We start from the raw sequence: 25,276 nt of genomic DNA, 5'->3' as shown, positions 1-25,276 counted from the left end.
TTTCTGGTTTGGGTCTTTAAAACCTTCCCCTGCTACCCCCACCCATAACATGTTGCTATGCTTTCACAGGGGATAGCCTCAAATCATTTGTGAAATTCCTGTCTTTCTATCCACACTGGCACTAACTGAGCTCAGGTTCTCCTGTCTCTCAGGAGAGCTCCTGCAGCAGCCTCCCATTTGAGCTGACAGCCTCCTGCGTTATCTCCACATTATCCATTCTGCTGGAGTTCTCTCCTGAGAGTTCAGATCTAAGCATGATGCTTCTGTTCTTAAAACCCTGACTGGACTCCCCTCTCTCTGTGGAAAAACCAAGTTATTTATGGTCTGCTCTAGCTATGGCTCAAGACTTAATATATACTCCCTTTTATATATTCCATACTTCTACAAATTTCATTGAGTAATAATATAATTATTACAGTTTTCACTGTAGTAGTAATTTTTATACTCAGTTGCATGGGAATTTAGCAAATTTCCTTTATCAAAAACTAGATGCATAACATGTCCATCTACCTGAGATGAAAAGGAGTAAGCAAGGGATTGAAGGATAGACTGTCAGTTGGTTAAGGCTACATGGCACCAGTTTGGCAATTTAGTCATATCCGAAAGCTAATTAATTGTACTGAGCATTTGTCAATGTAAATATTTTCTAGGCTTCTCTCTCATACTTTCTTTTAAACTAGAGGGAATTGAAGACCTAAATAGTTCCCTATCAACCTCATTTCTTGGTCTCAATTTCCTCCCTAAACCTCTTTGTTATCTTCTTTTGGGTAGAAGCAAGATAGTTTTACATACTATAGTTAAATTGGAGTTAAAGTTTTTTATAGTCTCTGGATTAGCTAGCTATGCTATCCTGAGTAATTTTGGTCTTAGAGTTCTGGATAAAATGAAAGTGCTAGATTGGGTTGTCTCAAACCATCCTTTCAGCTCTCTCAATCTAAATGGAATGTTCTTTAAAAAAAGAATTAGCAAAGATAGGGATCTCCTTATGCATTCATTCTTTCATTAGCAAATATTTATTGAGCACCTATTGTATGACAAACATGGTATAGCTTGTGGGATACAGAGTTCAAGAAACAATTATTTTGCCATCTCAGAGCTGGAAGTTTAATTGTTGATTTACATAAATAGCCACAGCACAAGGTAGAATGTATTGATACCATTAGAAACACACAGATCGTAGAACCACTGTATTAGAGTGAGGTCAACCCAGGTATCATCTGGTATCTGCTTCTCAAAGACTGTCCATGGGTCAGCAGCTTCAGATTCACCTGGGTAGAATCTCAAGCCCTACTTTTGACTCACTGAATCAGAATCTTCACTTTAACTAGATCCCCAGGTGATTAATATTCTTGTCAAAAATTGAGAAACAAAGATTTGGTCCAAATTCATCATTTTATGGCTGTATAAACAGGCCCTGAAGGATGAAATAACTTTGCTGGTTCAGTGGGAGAGCTAGGATTTGAACCCACAACTCCTGATTCTTGGTGGGACATGTCTGCAGTGTGTCATCTCTTGTTAGAATGTACTAAGGGACTTCAGAGAAAAGCAATAATTGGAATCCATGTTCATTTTGACTGCAACATATACCTATGAACCTAAACTTTGCAATTTAAGCCAGACTGGGGGATTCAGCCTGATTTAGCCTGCTGTACTTCCATGAATCACATTAACTGCTCTTTCTCACCAATAAAATCAATGCCATGTCTCATTCTTATACTCTCTTTAAAATGCAGAAATGTTAACAGTCACCAAAGGGATGAGGAAACTTCCTGCTCCTGCAGAAGAAATTCCCAGGCTAGGTTAATACTTTGTCATCAGATAGATCACCATCAATGGGGGAAAACCCCAAATACCTCCAAGCACACTCTACTGAGAGAGGGTCATGAAAATCATCTGCCTGCATGTGCAGCCTGTGGAATGAGCTCTCCAAAATGGGCCCTGTAGGCTGAGTGGACGACATAAAAGTGAAGTGAGATTCCAGTTTCTCAGTGAGCCTTCTCTGTTCTAATGGATAGAAACAGTTCTACCCAGCTTTGGTAGAGAATTCACAGGGTTAACGACTAAAGAATGGAGTTCTTGTAATCAATATAGTCCTCTGGCTTTATTGATTAGAATCACCTGCTTATTTTGCAGCTAAGATTTTTTTTTTATCCCATTCAAAACAAAGACACCCTAGGGGACCATTAAGTAAATAGGCATTTAAGACTTTTTTCATTGCTAAGAAAGTAGTTAATTATTATTAGTGCCTAAAAGTCTCAATTCAGACAGAACACCTGAATGAACACACTGCCGAAATGGTAGTGACATGTCTGCTATAAATGGACGCCAATTTGCAGTTTATTGAAAAAATGCTGCTTTCTCCTTAGAGTTGTTGCAGAGGGGTGTGACTCCACATGTAACTCCTGAAAAAAAAAATGAGACTTGGCAGAGCTCTTCTTCAAAGGAGCTGGGGTGGAACAGTTTTCCCAAATGTCGCACATCCCTGTGGACACCACTGTTGTATGTACAAGTAGGTCACTCCAGAGCCCGACTAAAGAAATAGATTGCCAGCATGGAAACCCTTTAAAGATATCAGGTCAATTTTATTTTATTTCGAGAACATTCATTGTTCTGCTTCAGAAAAACAAATCAAATGTAGACTCATGGTATTTAGTGAGTAACTTGCTTCTTCTTGTTTTGGGGTAATACTCAGAATTTAATACCATTTAATGATCTATTATTTTTCCTTGTTTTTTAATTACAAAAGAAAAAAAATCAGTCAACACACATGTTTATGGAGCATCTGCTCTCTGTAAGGAATTATGCACAGTACTTTTGAAGTATAATGATAATACCTGGAGCTTATTAATATTTTTGTGTTTACAAAATACTTTCAATTTGATCCTTATAACATCCTTCTGGACTCACAAGTCAGAGGACTACTTACCACATTTTGCAAAATCCTGTGAAACATTGAATTGCCATATGACCCAGCAATTCTACTCCTAGGGATATACCCAAGAGAATTGAAAACATATGTTCAAACAAAAACTAGTACATGTACATTCATAACAGCATTATACATAATAGCCTAAAAAGTGGAAACAACCCAAACAACCATCAATGGATGAATGGATAAACAAAATGTGGTATATACATACAATGGAAAAATATTTATCAATAAAAGGGAATGAATTACTGGTGCATGTTTCAACATGGATGAACTTTGAAAACATTATTATACTTGAAAGAATACAGACACAAAAGGCCATGCATTGTATGATTCCATTTACATGAAGTATCCAGAATAGGCAAATTCATAGAGACAAAAAGCTGATAAATTAATGATCACCACAGGCTAGGGGTGGGAGTGGGGAATTGGGAACAACTGCCAACAGGTATGGAGTTTCTTTTTGCGGTGGTAAAAATGTTCTGGAATTAGATAGTGGTGATGGTTGCACAACCTTGTGGATATATTAAAACCCATTAAATTGTACACTTTAAAAGTGAATTGTATGGTATGTAATTATATCTCAATTAAAATTTAAAATGTTTTTACTAGTGACTTGCTCTGTGGCAGAAATGTGGCAAGTACTCATGTTTTTTTAAGTGCCAGACAAATGTTTAGGTTCTGTCACCCTGGCTAATACACGTATCTTGAATTAAATGAAGATATAGTATTTGTCTTCAAGGACCTTGCACCAATGGACATGAAAAGATACAGTACTAGGAAATAAAAGTAAGGTAAGAATGAGTGGTATAAATGAAGAGTTCTCAAAGTTGGCTCTCAGAGTGAGATTTTTTGGACCTACTCCTGGAAGTTTGGGTTTGATAGGTCTGTGACATATTTCTGGGACTCTATATTTTTATTTTTATTTTGTGTTGTTGAATTTTTAAAACTACATTTTATTTTTGGTCTGTTTTATTGAATTAAAAAATTTTTTTATTGAATTTATTGGGGTGACATTGGTTAATAAGATTATATAGGTTTTAGGTATACAATTCTATAATAAATCATCTATCAATTGTACGTGTGTTTACTACTCCAAGTCAAGTCTCTTCTATCACCATTTTTTCCCCCTTTACCCTCTTTTAACTCCCCAACACCCTTTCCCTCTGCTAATCACCATACTGTTGTCTATGTCTATGAGATTTTTTTTCTTTAGATATGAAAGAGTCTCATTCATATCCTGTTTTCTTCTCCTTCTTGCCACTTGGGAAAATTATACTTCCCTAGCCCCTTCTAGTTGGGTGTGCCATGTAACTGAATGGTCAGAAGGTTGAGGGTGGAAGTAAAATATATCACTTCTGGGATAAAGCATGTGATTATCAGCAATAGAACTTCCAGCATTCTCTTCCAGTGTTGTGTCAAGCAAGGATGCCATATATTCTGGGAAGTTCAGGTACAGGATGGTGCAGTCTTTATATGCCTATATCACTGAGTCACTGTGTGGAAGAAAATGGCACTAAAAAATTTACAAGACCTGCAGTGGGCTTTGCATCAGCACTAAATGGACCTTTGCTGTGTTAAGTCATTGTGATGTTGGAGTCTTTGTTACCATAGTACAACCTATTCTATCCTTAAGCAGGAGATTCTAATGATCAACTAGGTTTGGGGATCAATAGTAGAGATAATAAGTGCTAAAGAATTAAAGATTGAAAAGATCATCTAAGGCTGGGGTTGATCAGGAAAGGCTTAATAGGGGAATTTGAGCTGGGCCTTGAAAGATGGATAAGATTGGGATGAGGAGGAGTAAATGGGATATTCCAGGCAGGAGAGATGACACAAATGGTAGGTAAAGAGTGACACAAAAATAATATAGTTCATCTGATTTTCTTTTCTCTTAAAAATGAATTGACTTCTCTTTTGAAAAGTGCTTGGAGGGGAGATGCTTCAACTCTCTTTTGTCAAATATTTTCTAGTTGGAAAAACTGAAATAACAATCCAGATGCAGTCTTATTCAATGAATCTTTCAATAAACATTGGATTATTTTAGTGCTTCATTTGTTCTGATGAATGATTGTCCTGAATTCTCCTTGCAGAGGGAATATAAGCACTTCACTTTCAGTGGAATCAGGGAAATTAGTTGATGGAAGACTTGAATGCCAGGCTGAAGTTTTCCTCCCCGCACATTGAGAAAAACCTCACATGTTTTCCTTGGGTAATATCCAGGTAGCTATTTTCTTTTTATCTGAAAGAGCAACCTGTGCTTCCAGCAGGCTCTGATTCCTCAGTTCTACCCAAATGTTCCCTTTTCTGCTTGTTCTCAGCTTCCCTTCTCTCTCCTCCAACCTTTCAGAACATGAAATCAGTGAGGAAAAGAGAGAAGGAAATGGTATTTACCAAGTGCCAATGTGTTCCACGCATGTGTTTGACATGTGTCTTCTCCTCTGCTCCCTGATGACAACTTTTGGAGAGGTACTGTTTCCCCCATCACTGAGGCTGGTAATTAAGGAGCTTGCCCAAAGTATGTGATTAGAAAGTGGTGGAACCAGGACTCAAACCAAGGTCTCTTTAACTTTGATATCCTTTATATGATACCACATTATGTTCAGTGAGCTAGAAGACTGCAGATTACTAATCTGCCTTCCTTTGAACCAAGTCACATAAAGTCCTTAATAGGAAAGGAAGGGTGATAGATGCAAGTCTTTCCATCTTTCACAAGGTACAAGTATTCTTGCTTAAACTGGTCTTATTCTCTGTAGCGAGAACTTGTAAAAGGAAGGGGGATACCAGTAAAGCTTGAGTCCAATGAATTCTACAACTGCTTTTTCATTAAGGGTGGATAAATAGATGTGAGACATTAAACATTAACAAAATGCTCTTGCCTTATTTCAACTCTTGGAGAATTCTGAGTAATGATGGCATTATTACAAGTATATAGAAGATGATTTAAATGGGTTATAAATACTTCACAGAAGGATGAAAACTGTGGGGTCAGCAAAAGAGCAGGCCAAACAACTTGTTTCATATACAGGGGGACATTCGTTTATTCATTCATTTGACAAATATGTAGTTAAGGGCCCAAAACGTGTGGGGTACTGTTGTAGGTGCTGCAGATATAGTAGCAAATGAGATGAAGTCCTGGCTGCCATGGAGCTTACAGTCTGTGGGAATTAAACAATAAACAGGAAAAATAAATTAGTGTCATATATAGTAGGCAGAATAATGCCCTTTCCCTAGATGTTTACATCCTTACTTCTGGAACCTGTGAATATGTTGTCCTATATAGCAAAAAGAGATTTTTACCAATGGGATTAAATTAAGGACTTTGAGATGGGGATTGTGCTAGATAATTCAGGCAGGCCCAGTCCAATCACAGAGGTTCTTGAAAGTTGCTGGGGTGAGAGGCAGATGTGACAGCAGATGACTGGTCAGAGAGATGCAGTGTTACTGGCTTTGAAGTTGGAGGAAGGGGCTATGCTTCAGTTGATGTGGCTGGGCTCTAGAAGCTGAAAAGGGGAAGGAACTGGGTCCTCCCCTAGAGTCTCCAGAAGGAAACACAGCCCCACTGACAAATTGATTTTAGCCAGTGAGACCCATGCCAGACTTCTGAACTGCGGAACCGTAAGACAATGAATTTGTTGTTTTAAGTCACTAGTCAGGGAGGGCCAGTCTTAGGAAATAATTGGCAGAAACTTAAAAGATGGGCCAGCTGGATGGAAATCTGGAACAGGGTGTTCAAGGAGGAGGAAGCATCACATGGGTCTCAAGGGTGCTGTTCAATGTACTATGTTGGTGATGTATGAGTTTATCAGAAACAAGGCTTTTGTTTTTCATTCACCAATTCACTCACTCATTCATTGAACAGGTATTTACCGAGTATCTCTAATGTGCCAGGCACTATTCTAGGTGTTGGGATACAGTGGTAAATATGTCATTTCCACACTGGTCTGTCCCTCAAGGCTTGGTTTTACCTGGATACAGAATTCTTGATTCCAGAGGAAGGTACCAGGTGCTCTTCTCTTAAATAATTCCCCTAGATCCTAGAGAGAGGATTGAACCTGTTAACATTCATATGAAACTCATCCAAACTGGGTGTGTTTGCCCTTCCGAATGCTGGACAGCATCTGGGAAGTTCTTACCTTTGCAGGTTTCTAAAAATAACCAGTACAAAAGCAATACTGTATAATTAAAACAATTACATTTATCTTGCTTCAAAATGTTTAATATTTTAGTAGTGTAGTATTATTGACAATAATACTTTATTCACTTTAAATGTATCACATTATATCACATTTTGCCCCCTAATATGCCTGGCATGATTTATTCTTTAGATGACTTGAAGTTTTCTGTAAAGACATGAAATGCCATATCTGTGTGGCTAGTCACACACACACACACACACACACACACACACAGAGAACATTTCTTACAACCCTTTTTTATTTACATGATTCCATCTACTTTTCTTCACCAAATTCCTGAAGTTTTTGTTGTTGTTGTTGTTAAATTTACTAATTTAGTCAGTAAGAAAGATAAGCAAGACTGTATTGGCGAAGTCACCTATCTCTTCAAACAGCTGATGTTCCCACAAATCAGAATTGATTTGAATTAAGGTGAATGATAAACGTGAACTGTCAGACTGCCTCCTGGGAACAGACTGGGTGGGTTTTCAGGGTGAATTTTCTTTGTCCTCCTGGCCTCCGGCTGACTCTTGCTGTGACTTTCTCTCCTCACCAAAGAAGACTTTTTTCCTTGGGCTCGTCTCCTATCCCATTCCCACCTCCAGCCACTGAGGCAGAGGCTGACCTCTTGTGCCACACTCCCGCTTAAGCCACCTTGAATGGTCACTGATGGGCCTTATCTTTCCAGATACCCCTCTTGGCCATGATAGAAATGCTAAGAGACTGCTGAGTGAGGCTGAATCTGTATGGAAAATTTCAAGCAGTTTAGAACCCTGAGATCCTGGCCTGTGAGAGTCTGGCACAGGAGGTCAGTCTCTGCCTCAGTGGCTGGAGGTGAGAATAGGGACTTCTCAAAGCTCAAGTGTTTGAGGGAACCACTCAGACTTGTGCTTCACGGAGCTGGGGAGAAATCCTGGGCTTAGAAGTCTCCCTCTCCCAGTACTGTAACATTTTTAGATGTTCCTCTGAATTGCTTAACGATAATCTAGGGAGTGAACACAAGGCAATGCTGCTCTGGAAATAGAAGAACAAAATTTTCTCTTGGTTTTAACTTCCATGGCCCTAATCTTATGCTTCCTTCAAAATTTATCTCAGAAGTGCCTGGGAACCATTTTTTGGCCCATGACTCTTACCTCTGATGCAAACCATCCTCTATCCTCTGTGGCACCAAGCCATATGTCCTCTATCAATGACCCCTGAATTTTGGCTATTTTCTTGCTTTTGTTTCTTCCAGGAGGGCAGATAACCTGTCTCTGATAAGTCCTGGATGTTTAGAAAATGCTTGTTGAATGCACATTCCTCAGGGCCAAAGGTAGAACTGAGTAGAGCATTTCCTGCTCCAAGTAACTATAATATTCACTTTGCATAAATTGCCTAAGAATAGTAGACTCTGGAATTAAGAACAATCTAAATTGACATATGTTCCTAATGTGAGTAATGGCTTTTACAAATTGACTGGATCCTTTTCTAAAAAACAGCAGGAGTGCATTTTATATGTATTAGCATTTTGTAAGTATTGCTGTTTAAGCTTATAATTCTGGCTTAGCCATTGGAATTATGTCATATGCCGAAAGTCAAACAGATTCTCAAGAGTGACTCATTGCTGCCCAAATGCAGAAAAATAGTAAGGGCTATTTAAAACCAACTTAAGTGTCGATAGACATGGAAAGAGATAGTCTCCGGAAATTTGAAAATAAAATCAAACAAATGGAATGAAAAAGACATCTTTCCCAGATGACAATGTGAAAGACAGGATCAGTGAGAAGCAAATATGAAATGTCTTGCTTTCTTCTCCAATCCTAGTACAGGGAGAAGATACTAGACATTCCTGACTGTGGAGTTACTCTGCTCCCAGGGGTGTCTGCGTTCATGTCTTCCAAAGCTGAGGGAACTATAGAGAATTTTTTTCCTGGGTTGCAAGTCAGAGACTTTGAATTTCAGACTGTAGCTATTCTGAACACTGTAATCCAAAATGTTTGGTTTAGCTCTTAGCTATGATCACCACAAAGGAACACATACATTTGCAGTTTGCTTATGGAAGGACTTGGGGGCAGAGCACTGATTGATTGATTGACTGATGTTCATTAAGCACCTATTATATGCCTGGAATGAATGCAAAATAACTGAAGCCTTCTCCTCTCCAGAAACTTAAATGTTATAGAGGTAGAGAGGTGTTTAGTCCTTAAGATAGCAGAAATCAAAGATGTCCTTGAACTACTTAGTATTTCCCTGTACCCCTGATGAATCAAACTTATTGGCTGTATTTTCAGGTTTTGGGGACTTAGAGTTGATGTTTCAGACAAATAACAATGTGAGTTATTTTTTTGGGCACTCTAGGGGCTTCATTTTGCATTTAAAATGATGCACTATTTCAGATTATTTTTTAGAATTAGACTGAGTTGAAAACAAATAAACATATACATGAGTTTTGAATGGTACCAAACTTGGACATAGAAATTGAACCATTTGGCAGACAGATCTGCTTAAGTGCAAACCTCTACTGCATACTAATTATACATATAATCAGATACACATACAGACATACACATACAGATAGTTATTATTGATCATGGATTAAAGAGTCTGAGCTCTGGAAAGGACCTAAGTTAATGCAGCCAAACCCTTCCATTTCTAAAACCTACTGCTATAGCTAATGATAATAATCATAATGTAACAGTCATCTTGAGCACTTGCTACTTGTACAATGTGCATCAGGCTATAGCTTCCATGAAGGCAGGAACTTGCTGCTGTATCCTAGGTGCCTACCTTGATGCCTCCACAGAGCAGGTAAGTGCTCAACCATTCATGTTGCACAAGTGATCGACCCAGGCCAGGTTCTGTACCAGACACTTCACATAACATTATCCCACTGAACCATCAAAACCACTCGTGGTAGATATTACCATCTCTATTTTGCAGACAAGAAAAAGAGGCCAAGAGAAGTGTTAGTCGTGTGTTCAGGGTTAATGGTTGTTAATGGAAGAATGAGCATGAAAATTCAGGTCTTTTGCCTTCCCACTCCAGGAGTTTTTCCACTGAATACACAGTCTTTGTGAACATGTACTCTTGTGTGTGCTAAAGATCAAACTTGGATTAATGTCTATAAACAAGGTATGAATATCACCAAATTAATTAATGAAGGTCATATTTACATTTCACCAAGTGTCAATTTGTGTTATTTGTTTGAATGAAGATTCCCTCAATGTAGTGCAGTCAGTCAGTGCTACCCCTCCGTATTAGGCAATGTGCCTGAATTTCACAAGTCTGTGTGAATTGCTATCTTGCATTTCTTAACAAAGGCTGAGCCTCAGTCAATATTTTTATAGTAGGACAGTTCTTTAGAAGACCATGGGTGTTACTTAAGCTAATAAAGGACTATCCTTCAAACAGAATTACAAGCAATGCCCCAATTAATGAAGGTGGTGAACAGTTGCTCTTTGCTTACAATGGCCCGTTGCCCAAGTTGGTCACTGGCTGGACTGTCTGAGTCCTCAGTGATTTACAAATCCAAAGGAAAGTGGAGAAAACATAAAATTTATTTTTCTACAATTTGAGGCGTGAGCTTCCCTAGCATTTCAGAGCCCCTACATTTCTGTGATGGGCTTTGATTCAACCCAGCCTGAATGAAAGACATTTCATCACCCCAGAATGCATTTCTTTATTTGCCTTGGATCTATGATTCTGTCAGTATTGAGAGAAAAGAAAAATCAATGCTGCACTATAAACCTTGGGCCGCCTCTGGCCAACGTGGTCAGCATGGTGTGAGCAAAGGAAATGGCAGGGGAAAAAATTGACCGCTCAGCAAGAGTGTGGCCAGTAACGGACACAGCTCAGGGCTAATAACAGCTTGCAATTACACATGGAAAGCCAAAGCGTGTAGGGCATTCAGTGCGAGGGGGATGTAATACAATTTATTGAACCACCAGTTAGAGTTCTGCAGCTTCGCAATAAAAAAAGAACATTGGGTCTATACTCCTTAAAACACAGACCTATATGGTGCCAACAGATGAAGGAGACTTGCAAAACTGGAAAGCCTTGTCTTAGCTAGAGAGTGGTCAGGAGAATATGGCCTATTCACATTTAAAATTAGGTATCTATTTATCTATCTATCTCTCTATCTATCTATCATCATCTATCTAATTAGATTTGGTGCACAGAGAATTTTGGTACCATTATAGTCAGTATCAGTATATATCTCCATAAAATTTCAGTTTAGGGTTCAGTCTCTGTATCTAAAACCATGGTAATGATAATGAGTGGAGCAAACACACAGATGTTGGATGGATGTATTTGGTAGTAAAGTGTGCAGGGGTCTCTCTCCATGCTAAATTGCCTAACTGGCAGTGATACTAATGTATTTTGTCCCTGTCACCTAGTTCCTCGAGTTTTCAGTGAAGGGCCCATTTCATGCTGGCCATTAACAGCGATTCAGAGAAACAGAACTCAGTGACCAGCATATTCTGATTAGCCATTAGGTTTCTGTGTGCAAGTAAGAAGGACATGGCTTTGAACATGGAGGCTAACTTTTTTTTTTAAATTTAGCTTAGGTGGGATTCACATTTTTGGGGTGTTGAATTCTTCTGCTGGAGCAGAAGTTGCTCTTTGGGTGTGAAAAGGTTTCCAGAGCTTGCTCTTCTCACTAACTTTTGACCTTTGCTCTCCTGTGGGTGGCTCTGAGAGCCGCCCCACGAACCTCTGAGCGCCCCTTCCTAGGGCGGATGAGGTGAACTCGCTCTTTCTCAGAGCTCCTGTGCAGCCCCTAGGAGTTTGCATGCCCAGGGTTCTCCTCGTTCCCAGGCTATTCCTACTTCCATTTTAACAAGTAGAAATTATTGTCAACCAGCAGGAGCAAAAGTATACCAGCTAGTTGACATTTTTATGCAAATGAGTTTTGTGCATACTACCAGGAGAGGCTAGCTAAAACCTTGAGTGGACCTTAGACCTTTTGTTGCAGGGCTGGGTAGATAGGATTTTCTAAAGTCGGCCCTTGTAGCTGTGGGAGAGCTGTTTACTTGGCAATGAAGGGGACATCCTTTAAATATTCTTTCTCTTGAGATGGAGAATTTAGGTTGATGGCAGCTCCATGGGGCGCAGAATAGTTTTGCAGTAATTGCACTGGGGTGGAGGGGGGGGTCCTTTAAGCTTGGGAGTGTATCACTCAGTTTGGCACATTTACCTGAGGCACAATACTGGCTTGGACAAGCCAATGTCGGCTTTGGGATGGGAAGGGGGGAGAGTGGGTACCAGCCAGTGGGCAGAGAGCCATCTGTGAACTCCACATTTGCTCTGGGTGGTTAAAAGCTATATGAAATTAAAATTAATTGAACCAAACTAGGTGACCTGTGAGTTTTCTGTCCCCCTCACAGCAAAGTCAAATGTGGATGTGACTGGGGAGAGAAAAGGGAAATGGAGCATTCAGTCCGGGTCCCGGCAAATGGCCGAGTTCAATTGCTGTTGTCCACAGGCAGACACAGTCACACGTCCATGTCTAAGAGCCAGAGCCTTGCTTTCCTAGATTCTGTCCAGCATAATCAGTCTTACCTCGACACACACACACACACACACACACACACATACCCTTTTCTCTCTTTTCCATGGAATAAGACTAGTGGGGGTGTTCACACACATACACACACCCTCCACACAGCTGCTGACCTAGAGGTGTTAGCCACTCTGCAGCTGCTGTTCTTCTCACATTAATCTATAGGAATCAATGGACATTTCATTAGAGTAATCAAGTGCGGATGCATCCTGCATTTATATTCTGTCCCCCTCCCTGCTGCTTTCATAGACTAATTGGTCCTACAGCCAAGAGTACATGGATATTTTTCCCTATAGATGAATGTCAAGAACAGTTTTTTACTGCTGGCTGAAATACCTATCAATACAGAGTCTGTATAAAAGCCTTCGCCCATCAAAACCACAGAGCTGTTGATAATACATTATACACTCCTGGTTCTAATGCATCTCACTTTCTCTTTTACACCTTATTGCACATCCACGCACCATTTATGTTTGTCTCATTCAAAAAATTAACTAGCTCTGGGCTGTCTTTGTTTTAATGTTTAGCCCCAGAAATAGTTTCTCCTTTTGTATAGTTGTCCATTGTTGCAGGACAGCTGTGGTAAGGAGCTAGAAAGGGAAGTGGCATGGTGTTCATGTGGGGGCTATATCTTTCAGCTCTGTTTCTTCCTGTCTCACCATTAATAGCAATTCTCCTTGCTAGGGCCATGTGCCAGGTGCATGTGCAGAGAACATCTTTGTTCTGAGTGGACTTTTTGTGGCTATGGTTTGATAAAGCAAACAGACAAAAGAGGTTCCTGCTCCCTTCCTCTGGAAACCAGTGGCTAGGCATGGTAATGGTTAGACGCTGATGGGCAAAGAAAGGTCAAAGAGATAAAAAAAAGAGTCTCAGCTTTAAAATGAGTGCATGACTAAAGGTGCTGGTTGAGTTGTGTGGTGGAACGATCACTGCAGGCCCTGCTCATACCTGACCTGCCTCCCCAACCATGTCTGCCATATGACATGACCAGGGAAATACTTCTTTGAGAAATTTGGCAGGCTTTGCTGACTTCCAGAAAGTGGAAAGGAGTGGGATTAGCCAACAGCCCCTTTTCTTAAGCTTTAGCTTCATGGCAAATGGAAAGAAAGGGTGTGAGTGCTCCGATAATGAGCGGGGTTGCCCCTATGAGCAAACAGCAGGCCAGGGAGGAGAGCTGGAGCCAGTTGTCATAACCCATGTGCAGGAAATTGGGGTAAATGAAAAATGGAAATCAGAGGGCCAGGTTCTAGCAGATACCTTTGTTCTACTTCATTATTCTACTTTTTTAAAGTATATTTTATTGATTGTACTATTACAGTTGTCCCATTTTTTTCCCCTTTATCCCCCTCCACCCTGTACCCCCCTTTCCTCTAGCATTCTCCCCCACCTTAGTTCATGTCCATGGGTTGTACATATAAGTTCTTTGGCTTCTCTATTTTGAATACTATTCTTAACATCCCCCTGCCTATTTTGTACTTACCAGTTGTGTTTCTTATTCCCTGTACCTTTTCCTCCATCTCCTCCCTCTTCTCCACACCAATATCCCTCCATGGGATCTTCATTTCTGTGATTCTGTTCCTGTTCCAGTTGTTTGCTTAATTTGTTTTTGTTTTTGTTTTAGGTTTGGTTGCTGATAGTTGTGAGTTGTCATTTTACTGTTCACAGTTTTGTTCTTTTTTCTTAGATAAGTCCCTTTAACATTTCATATACTAAGGACTTGGTGATGATGAACTCCTTTAACTTGACCTTATCAGGGAAGCACTTCGTCTGTCCTGCCATTCTAAATGATAGCTTTTCTGGATAGAGTAATCTTGGATGTAGGTCCTTGCCTTTTATGACTTTGAATACTTATTTCCAGTCCCTTCTTGCCTGTAAGGTTTCTTTTGAGAAATCAGCTGATAGTCTTATGGGAACTCCTTTGTAGGTAACTGTCTCCTTTTCTCTTGCTACTTTAAAGAGTCTCTCCTTACCTTTAATCTTGGATAATTTAATTATGATGTGTCTTGATGTGTCCCTCTTTGGGTCCAACTTCTTTGGGACTGTCTGAGCTTCCTGGACTATTTCCTTTTCCAGATTAGAGAAGTTTTATTTCATTATTTTTTTCAAATAAGTTTTCAATTTCTTGATTTTCCTCTTCTCCTTCTGGCACTGCTGTGATTCAGATGTTGGAATGTTTAAAGTTGTCCCAAATGTTCCTAAGCCTCTCCTCATTTTTTTGAAATCTTGTTCTTCATTCTGTCTAGTTGAATGTTTATCTCTTCCTTCTGCTCCCAATTGTTAATTTGAGTCCATTTCCTTCCCTTTACTCCTGGTCCCCTGTATATCTTCCTTTATTTCACTTTGCATAGCTTTCACTTCTTCATTTATTTTGCATCCATACTCAATCATTTCTGTGAGCATCCTGATTACCAGTGCTTTGAATTCTGCATCTGATAGGTTGGCTATCTCCTCATTGCTTAGTTCTTTTTCTGGAGTTTTGATCTGTTCTTTCATTTGGGCCATATTACTTTGTCTTTGTACACCTGTTATGTTGTAAAGGGTGGAGATTTAGATATTCACCAGGCAATCCCCACAGGTTTTTATAGTCAGAGGTTTTGAAACTTTATAGGCTCTGGAAACCTAGGTTGCATGGTCTGTCTCAGTTCCCAGTTGTTCCTCCCAGTTTATCCACACATGAATGTGGGACCACCCAGTCTGTTAGCCACTACCTTGCAACATGTCCTCTCCTCCCCGGCTGCCTGTATCTGCCCCTTCTACCAGTCTGGATGAATGTTTCATCTTTACCTCCTTGGTTGTTGGACTTCCATGCAATTAGATTTTCTGGCAGTTCTGGTTGTTTTCTGTTTTTAGATTGGTTGTTAGTCTTCTTTAGGCTGTGTGAGGAAGTGAAGTGTATCTACCTATGCCTCCATCATGGCCAGAACTCTCTATTCTTTTATTTTTTTCTACAAGGTAAATTTGTGGAACTTGGAAGGAAGGTAACTGCCCATTGCATTCTTGCTTTGACCTGAGAGATTACATGCTACCATTTCCAGACTTTAAGAAAAGTGAGCCAAGAAGTCTATGACTGACTTCCTTAAAGAGTCAGAGTTCGCTGGGACCAAGGCCTCATTCTAGCTCTTTGTGTGGTGATCATGAACAAGCCATTGGATTGTCCTGAGCCTCTGTTTCCTCATTTGCAAAATAGAATCAGTATTAATGCCTTAGCCTTAAGACAGTTAGAAGGATTGGAATTCAGGAATTCAAAATGACTTGTGTAAATCTAAAGTACTATGATTAATTTTAATATAAAGGTTTCTTTTTACAACACAAATATTCTGTTAAAAAACATGTTTGGTGTATACCAAGTGCCACAAGCCATAAGATTTTCAATCCCACTTGCTCATTAAGTACTCACTGCAGCCTGTGGATGGGATATATTAGTCATTGCCCACATTTTGTGCAAGAGAATTGAAGTCACCCAGCTCCCATCATGTGTTTCCCAATTCCGAAGTCTTCCTATGATGTCTCCTTACCATGAGCCAGGGCAGTTGCTCCCCATACCCAACTCTGCTTCTGGCATTTTTTCTCTAGGAGGTGCCACTGATGGACCTGCTGGTGAACCCTCAGTCCAAGATCAGATCTCCTTGGGGTTGTATCCCAAGGGCTCCTAACCACAGCACCCAAGTCCCATCCCACTTCCCTGCCCCTGTATCTGTTCAGTGTATTTCTGCTGTAGGGGAACAGTTAGTGGGAGGCAGGCTGTCACCATCCAAAATGCAAGCACAAAAAAAGATGAACTTAGGTGGCTTTCATGGGCTGCCCGTGGAGCCTTCACTCTTACTAATTTTGTGTCCCCAGGAAATGCAAATCACTTCCTATCACTTCTTAAATCACTTCTTAAGGCCCCCGTGAATATAGTCAGCTTGTAACTTGGGTCTGGATTAAATAATAAACCAATGAGTGGTTCAAGTGACTAGGGTTCTGGGCTGGCAGTAACCACCATGATTGAGGCTGGGTGTCTAGTAAGAAGCCAGAAGATTTGTTTGTAAATTTTTGATCTAATAATGCCATTTTAGGTAATTTTTTCTTAAGTTGTTCACTGCCTTCTTACCTTCTGGCATTTGTGGGCTCTCTTGATTAGAGTCAGGGCTTCCTCAGAGGTCAACACCAAATAGCCTTAGCCATCTGTCTCTCAGATGAGTATGTCTCTCCTACGATGGATGTGCTGCATCTTGGGACTTCTTGGGCTGCTCTCATTTCCCAGTCTCTGCTGAGCTGGGTCCAGTGTTGGGAGCTAGGTATAAGGCTGCTCCTGATTCTGTTGACTTCAGCCTGCCTCCACTAGGAGATTGTGGTTTGCAGAAAGGGAGGACACTATTTCCTCTCATGGATTCTTGGTGCTAGTGGAATTACAAAAGTGACAGTGAGGGTCAGAAGTGAACCTCCTGTGTGTACAGTCTCAAAACCTTGGATATTCATGGATGGCAGGTCCAGGGATAAATATAGGAGCTTGGTCTTTGGACTGTGTGCCCCAAACTTTACAAAGTTGACATCCTTGAAGATAACTTATGTCCCCTTACCTCAGGATATTGGAGCCATCATATCTGGAAGACCTTGGGCAAAAAAAACCACTGGGCTCCCCCCATGACAGTGTGGTACAATAGAATCAGAATGGCTTATATAGTTAGACAAGTAGTGGTTTGATTCCAGATCTAGCGGTTCCAAGCGAGCAGATTATAGAACATCTCAAAGCCTCAGTTTATCCATGAGTAAAATGGGGATAATAATTGTACCTATCTTATAAGGTGTTGTGAGGATTGAGCAAGATAATATAGTAATGTTGTTAGTATAGTGCTCAGAATATTGCCTCAATAAATATTTCCACTTATTATTATTCATAAGATTTTATTAGGATTAAATGAGATACTGTATAAAGCACCCAGCATAGCTCCTTGCATACAGTTGGCACTTAGCTTTTAGGCAGCTTTACCCAAAGAAAAGATAATTAAAATTTTCTTATAACCATTTCCATACGAACTTTCAAATCCAAATATTTATAATTTGCCCAAGAGGGAAATGGGAGATGATTCTTTACTTTCCCTGACATCTTCCGAGACAGATTTCCCTCCCTGCACCTTATTTCAATTCCTGTGCAACTGTGCACTTAAGCAATCATGCTGCACTGTGTACATTACTGAGATAGTTTCTTTGAGGGAAATTGGAGCTGTGGGAAGGTTCTGGGAATTGCACAGTGCTTGGGCATGAGAATTCTAAAGGGCTTTTCTCTAGTTATAAAGGCAAACATCATTGGTACTCAGCTGATTCCTGAAGGCTGGGGGGCCTGTCTAATTTTCTTCAGGAATTGGACTGAAAGTTGCTATGAAATTCTCAGTTCTGTGTCTGGCCTGTTCTCCCATGAGCACTTCTGGCAGCCTGACTTAGTAATGTGGTGATTCGTTTATTCACTGAATCTCTTGAGCCACAGCTATCTGTTGTTATTCAGAAACAAATTCCTATTTATTACCATGAACGTTGGGGAGAAGATGGGAAAATAGGAAGATATTTGGAGGATGAAATGTGAGGGAGAAACTCCAGTTCTGGAGGCTTTGAGAGTGAAACAATGAAATGGAGGAAGCTGCTTTGGTGGGGCTGAAAGGGAGGGAGGTGTTAAGGGCCAGGCAAAGGCTTTTGAAGGAAGGAATTCTGCAGAGGAGCCAATATGGAGCATGTAGCCTAAGGGGCAGCAGAGCTGAGGTGAAGAGGGGAGAGGGGAGAGTACGTGGAGTTGCTGGCTGTGAATGGGAAGCAGGGGAATAGACAGTGCTGAGAGCCAGGCCTTATGCCACAGAGAGCAGCACCTTCTCCTGTACCTGCCCCTGTATTGAGCACACACAGCAGCCCCTTCCCATATTGTATTTCCTCTGGGAACCCACCACCTTTGTTCTGTATTATTGACTGTCTTCTAAATGTTAGATATATTCTTCACAACGTCATAAATCCTTATAGCAGAAGTTTTTGCTGCCCCACTCACACCCCTCCAACACTCACAGTTTCTGAGAAGGTGGATGGTTTCTTGGGCCAACAGCTCTGGCCGTCTATTTGAAGGCATCTGTTGATGCTGCAGTGTTCTTGGTTGCCATACAGGCAGGCCAGAGGTGCTAGGGGGTGCACACCCTGCTTGTGGTGGGTGGGAGTTGGTAGATAGGTACCACAGCTTCCTTACCTCTTAGTGGGACAACGCTGAGACTTGTTCTCTCCATTTTCTACAAGTCCCAGTAAGACTGAGCCCCGGGTGCCTTCAGCAGCAACCTGCTCACTGACACACTCTGTCTGATATTCTTTCTTTTTTCCTCTTTCACCTCTTCTCTCCTCTGTCATTGCTTTCTGGTATCACTTCCGCAATAAACTATTTTTACTTGCATATTTGTTTCTGGATATCTCTTGCAAAACTGAACAGAAAATAACCCTTAGAGGTAAATTTTTGTTCATACATCTATTCTTTTTTATTGTCATCTCAGGCTCTGTGATAGATGTTGAGCTGGCAGAGTTTCCTTCTTCTTTTTGTACCCATTCCCCTACTTCCATTACCACTGCTACCATTGCCACCACCACAGGATGGAGTGGAGGGCCTGGCTCACAGGAAGTGCTCAGTAAACACCTGCTAAATGAAACAAGATGAAATGCCTTTGTGAAAGAGCACTGCAGTACAGGTCTGGGACTTCCTCATCAATCTTAGTCATGTTATTTTCTCACTGTGTGACCTTGAACAAGACACTTTGCCTATGTGGGTGTCAGTTTTCTCATTGAAATAAAAGGGGGTTGAACGACATGATCTGTAAAGGGTAAGAATATATACAGCCATAGAGTATTGAGTATATAGGGCCATTCTTAAACCTGTGTCTTTGTCCTCTTGAATAGAAATTCTAGTACCGTGTCTGTGGCTTTGTTTGAGTTCAGATCATTTTTTTCCTGCAGCAAAATCTATCACACCAAAGCAAGTAGAAAACATAATTCAATAACATTTCATTTGCAAGCTGAATATTCATGCTTTGGTGTTACAAATTCCTGTTTTCCTAATTAGGATGGTGAATTGAAAGTTGATATACATAATCAGCATTCGTTACTGGGAGCCACCCATGCCAGGAAAGATGGAAATAAATCCTTGATAACATCCCAGCCGTGCTTTTCATTCTTTGTCCCTAGCAAAGGTTATTATGGAACAACGAGATGGATTGATGTCCCGGAAAGTGATGAGGGAGATCGGGGCCTGGCTTCACACATCGCAGTCAGTGCCCTCCACTCCGACCTGGAGGGCACCACCTCGCGCTGCAAGGGGGGCTTGGACTCCACATCCATTAACTCCTTGGCTTCTCGTTTGAAACTGACAATGAGGTGACATGGGCAACTGTCCACATGGAACAGGACAGCGACCATCAACTCATTCCACATGGGCCACCAGGCAGCACCTAGAGGTAATAACATTCTGTCAATAGTGACCTGGGTTGGATTCAAATCAGTGATTTAGGGGTGAAAGGCGCTGGATTCTATTATGAAGTGCCCTTAGCTATTGAGGGGCTGAAAAACCATCCCTTTACCACAGTTAATGACAGAATCAAAATAGTCAGTCTTGTTCTTTTCTTTCTTTTCTTCTTTAAAAAAATTGAATACAATTTTGGACCAAGCTAGAAAAGAATTCACCAATAAAACATAGTGGAAAAGATTGGTCACTATGCTTCAACTAAGTACATTGTTGATGTACATGACACACTTTCACATTGTCCTTTTTACTTCTTTCCTTCTTCTTCCTTAGTTTTCTGAGCTGAATATGACTATGACTTATTGTTTGAATCATATTCTTTTTTCTTAAGGCCAAATTCATGAATCTCAAGACAAACCTCCATTTTGGGAGGTTTAATGTGGACTCATAAAGAATAGGGCATTCCACATGGTCAGTCTCACAGAGACAGTGCTTCTAGAACAGAACCCCAAAACTGTTCTGCTTAAGTCCAGGTATGAGAGTTGGACAGACCCTAAACATCGGGATGCTTCGAAGCTGAAAGTGAAGAGACCACTGCCCGCCCCCCCCACATCCATTTGTTTGAACCTTTAGATGGAATGAAATGCATGCTTTACAAATAAAATACTTACTAAAAGATCAAGGGGTCCATTTTTTTCTCCCACTGGCTTGCCTCTTTTTCTTGTCCCTTGCCCATTTGAATCTACCTTGTAACTAATGGCATGATCTTGGAAATTAATGAACAATTCAGCTAGGACTGCTTGCAAATTAAGATAAAATAACTACAAAAGCTGTGGCTCTCTCTTAAACACCAGAAGCCTGGATAGTAATAATGTTTTAAACTGTATAGTAAGGCTTTGAATCCCTTTGTTCTTAAACTGTACAATCCCTTTAATCTGAGGGTCTAAGTCTTTCTAAGACGGGCTCCAACTGCCTTCTGCAAGGTGCTATGTGGTAAAGAGATAGTAATGAACATCCTCATTTTCCAGATGAATGTCGTGGAGCTGGGGCTGGAAGCGGGCACCCACCCTCAGTTTTATTACCTGCCTTATTTTTCCAGGGCCATGTTTTCACAGGGCTCCTGAACCAAATATTGTGCTCAAGATAATTTCCAAATCAGTCATCTGCATGACTGTGCAGAAAAAGCTTAAGCCACAAGGGGTGATTCTGGGGGTACAATATGAAACAGAGAAAGTGGTGGCCTCCAGCAGGGCAGGATGTTTAGGGATGTCAGTCAGAAAGGTTTACACGACCCTAAATCCTTCCCTGAACAAGGCCTGAAATTCCACCCAGAGTTTCATGTCTTTGATGTTAACCTCAATTAAAATACAGTTGAACCCAAGAGAACTGTCATGTATTTTACTGTAAATGAATGGTCTAAGAGGACAAAATTAGCGGAGTGAGGATAGTGAGGATGAAAGTGGGTATGGAATAGAGAAAGAATAAAGGAACTCTATCTGGATAACAGCTGAGAAAGAAGATAGTGGTTAAAAGCTCTGGAAGCCTCTTTGGCTTCCAAATGTTTCCAAAGAAAATGTTACTTACTTTACAATTTTGCCCAAATAGGCTTGAGGTCAGTTGACTATGCCTCCAACGGACTGGTGCTCCAGTGTTGTGTGGTTTCCAAGCTGCTGCATGAGTACTTTCAAACATTTCCCTAGGCTTCCCTTTCTACTGATTTAACCCTAAGTTAGCAAAGTAGCTTACATGTGAAATGCCTGGCTAACACAGCTCTTTTTTTGCAAATGAGTAAAAACAATGCAAAGAGCTGGGGAAGATGGGATAGCAACACTCAGAGAGGTCCTTGAATGATAGAGAATGACAGTTATTTTGACAGGCTAGAGAGAAGGCATTTGTAGTTGGGAGCTATTGTAGATGGGGATTCACCGTGGCCATTTCTGTAAGACAGTCCCTATAGTGGGGTGCATACTCTTGCCTCCCCTTTTCATCCTTCTCTAACTCTTCCTTTCCCTCATTTATATAGTGTGCTTGATTCACAAAGCTTTAACATTCATTATCTAATTTTAATTACATACAGCTTTCCTACAAAAATTTTGGAGAGATTTAACAAAGAAATAAACATACACATCCTTTTCCTCCTTGCTTTGTTCCCCCCACCCACCCCTCGCAAAGAGACCTGATCTATCTTTTCAGAGCCAAATGGATGTAATTAGGTGAAGAATCGCTTTCTCTCTGTATCTGAGCAAATATGTTTTGCAGCACACCAATTTCTCAAGGGCAGTGGGCTGGGACGGCCAGGGACGGCTGGGGGACGGCTGCTGACCTTCAGGCCAGGCCGACTTTAATTTGCAGAACACTGCTGGTCCCAGGAGGCTCTTCAGGCTGGGCCACACAATCAAACTGAACCAGCAGCCTGCTTCTGTCCAGCGACACCCACCACCCTACAGGGCCCGAAGACTTAGATAACTAGACATAGCCACTGCATAGACTGTGGAATTACAAATTGGGAAATAAAGCACCATAAGAATTCAGCCCTTTATGCAGGAGCCAAAAAGCCCCTTTCGAAGCTAACTGCAGCTAACTAATTAGTAACTAACTGCATTATTTAATAGGAGAGTCTCAGTAGATATAGCATATACATTCTAAGTTTCATTGCACATCCTCTGTGCTTGTTTCAAAGTGATGCTTTAAGTGAACTTGATAATTAGATCCCAATTATGTGAATCCCTGAAAAATAAATGCTGGTTTAAAATGATAAAGTCTACCTCAGGGTTGCATAAATTTTTGACATGGAAGACTCCTTCCATCTCTAGATGAACAAAGTAACTAAGTGTCTCCCAGCTGATCTGATTATCACAGCTGTCTTAATGACCAGGTTGGGCTGCCACATGATCAGTCCAGTTGATTGCTGCACAATCGATTGAAATGATGAAAAATAATAGCAGATTGACTGGGCAGGGGTGGATTCAGTCATGGTACCCAGACACTTCTTTTGTGTGTGCACATGTGCTTGTGTGTCTGGATTTGTTTACATGTGAAAGAGTGCACACTCTGGTGCTGAAATTTTTTCCTCCCTCTAAGAAAGTTGAAGACAACAATTGAAGACTGTTATAGCTTGTGGGCCAATTTAAATCATGTAGTGCTCAGGCAACATAAATGTCAGGGACAAAAATACTATAATCGTTGCTATTACATATGGACAATTAGATTAAATGTCAATGAAATATTAACTTCCACATGTTTGTAGATTGGAATTCAAGGAAAAAAATTCTCTTGGATGCACATTACATATAGAAAGTGACAGGAACATAAATAAAAGGGTAGTGTGTGATTTTTGAATGACTTGTTTGTCAAGCAGTAACAATGAAACTATCCTTTGAACTCTTTTACTTGTCTTTGTGTAGCACTTATTGCTATTTAAAAAAACCTGCTTATGTATCTGTCTTTCTACTAGACACTAAGATTCTTTGGATCAATAGCTATGTCTTCTTTTTTTGTTCTTGATAATAGTAGCTAACAGAACACCTGTTATTGTCAGGCATTGTCCTATGGTGTCAACTCACTTGACTTTCACAACAATGCTATGAGATGAGTATTATTATTAAGCCCATTATATAGTTGAGGAAAATGTGCACAGAGAGGTTGAATAACTTTCTTAAGGTTACAGAGCTTGTTCGTGGTGGACCCAGGATTCCTGCTTAGGCAGTCTGGCTCCAGACTCTGTTCTAAAACATTCTACTGCCTTCTTATTGCCTTGTAGCACCTGCACCTGAAAATAGTATGTGCAGAGTTAGTGTTGCTGAAGGAAGGTGTCTGCCAATAAAGTTTAGCGTATGCCTTTACAACTATAAAGATTAAGGTATATGAAGAGTTGACTAGTTTGATTTTCCATATCAGGGTGTTCCCACTTTTTGGGTTATGTGGGAAGGCTGTGGAGAACCAGACTGACAAATCTTCTGTTGATAGAAGCTCATCACACTTACCTTTACACTAAAAGTCCTTTGGTAAATTTTGATTAATTTTCCATTTCTGCCTCATTTCCTTACTTTTTACTTCACTATTGAGAGATTTGATGTGGCTTATGAAAGTATATACAATAACATTTAATTAAAAATTAGGATCATCCTATATATAAACACAATAGAAAATAAAGAGTAAGTGAAAATTAGGTTACAACATGCAGACCTTAGAATTATAAGTAAATATTATACTTGCTCACTGAAGTTGATGATAAGCTTTCTGGCAGCCAATGTGAAGAGATACCGCAACAGAGACATACTCATATCGCCCATGGAGAAGAAATATTGAGGGTGCAGAGGGTAGAACATACTCGTTCCTTGAGGGGAAAAACATTTTTTTCCCTTCATCTATCACTGAGTTACCATATATGACTGAAATTCTTCTTCCTATATAACCTGAGTTATCACTTATGACTGAAAACATTTTGTTCTCTTTAACCTGAATTATCATTTATGACTGGAAATCTTTTAAAATTTTTATTTTTAAATTACAGTTAACATTCAATATTATTTTATATTAGTTTCAGGTGTATAGCACAGTGGTTAGTGGTTAGACAAACATATACTTTACAAAGTGATTCCTTTATACTTCTAGTACTTACCTGGTACTATACGTAGTTGTTAAAATACTGTTGACTATATTCTCTCTTGTACTTTACAGCCCTATGACTATTTTATAACTACCAATTTGTACTTCTTAATCTCTTCACCTTTTTTACGTGTATCCCACCCCCCTTTTTTTTCTGGCAACCATCAGAAAAAAAATGAGTCTCTATTTTGTTTATTTTGTCCTTTAGACTCATCATTTATGTGAAATAATACAGTATTTGTCATTCTCTGTCTGAGCTATTTCACTTGCATAGTACCCTTTAGGTCCAACCGTGCTATTGCAAATGCTAAGATTTCATTTGTTTTCATGGCCAAGTGAAATTCTATTGTATATACCACAACTTTTTATCCACTTGTTTATTGATGGGCACCTAGTTTGCTTTTATATCTTGGCTATTGTAAATATTGCTGCAATGAATATAAAAGTGCATATATTCTTTTGAATTAGTGTTTTGGATTTCTTCACATATATACCCAGAAGTAAAGCTTTTCTTACTTTATGTCTCAAAGATAGTTTTCATCCTTGTCTATATATAGGAG

At 40.1% G+C, this 25,276-nt stretch overlaps 1 pseudogene; it reads right to left on the bottom strand.

The window, feature by feature from the left end:
• Positions 1-20,080, bottom strand: part of LOC129064462 (ferritin light chain-like) — a 58,669-nt pseudogene extending 38,589 nt beyond the window's left edge.
• Positions 20,081-25,276: the final 5,196 nt, after the last annotated feature.

The sequence above is a fragment of the Pteronotus mesoamericanus genome, unplaced genomic scaffold (assembly GCF_021234165.1).
Source record: "Pteronotus mesoamericanus isolate MK-2021 breed Mesoamerican mustached bat unplaced genomic scaffold, CSHL_Meso_final contig_164, whole genome shotgun sequence".
Classification (NCBI taxonomy): domain Eukaryota; kingdom Metazoa; phylum Chordata; class Mammalia; order Chiroptera; family Mormoopidae; genus Pteronotus; species Pteronotus mesoamericanus.
The sequence above is the reverse complement of the archived record's forward strand: the minus strand, read 5'-3'. Positions and strand labels throughout refer to the sequence as shown.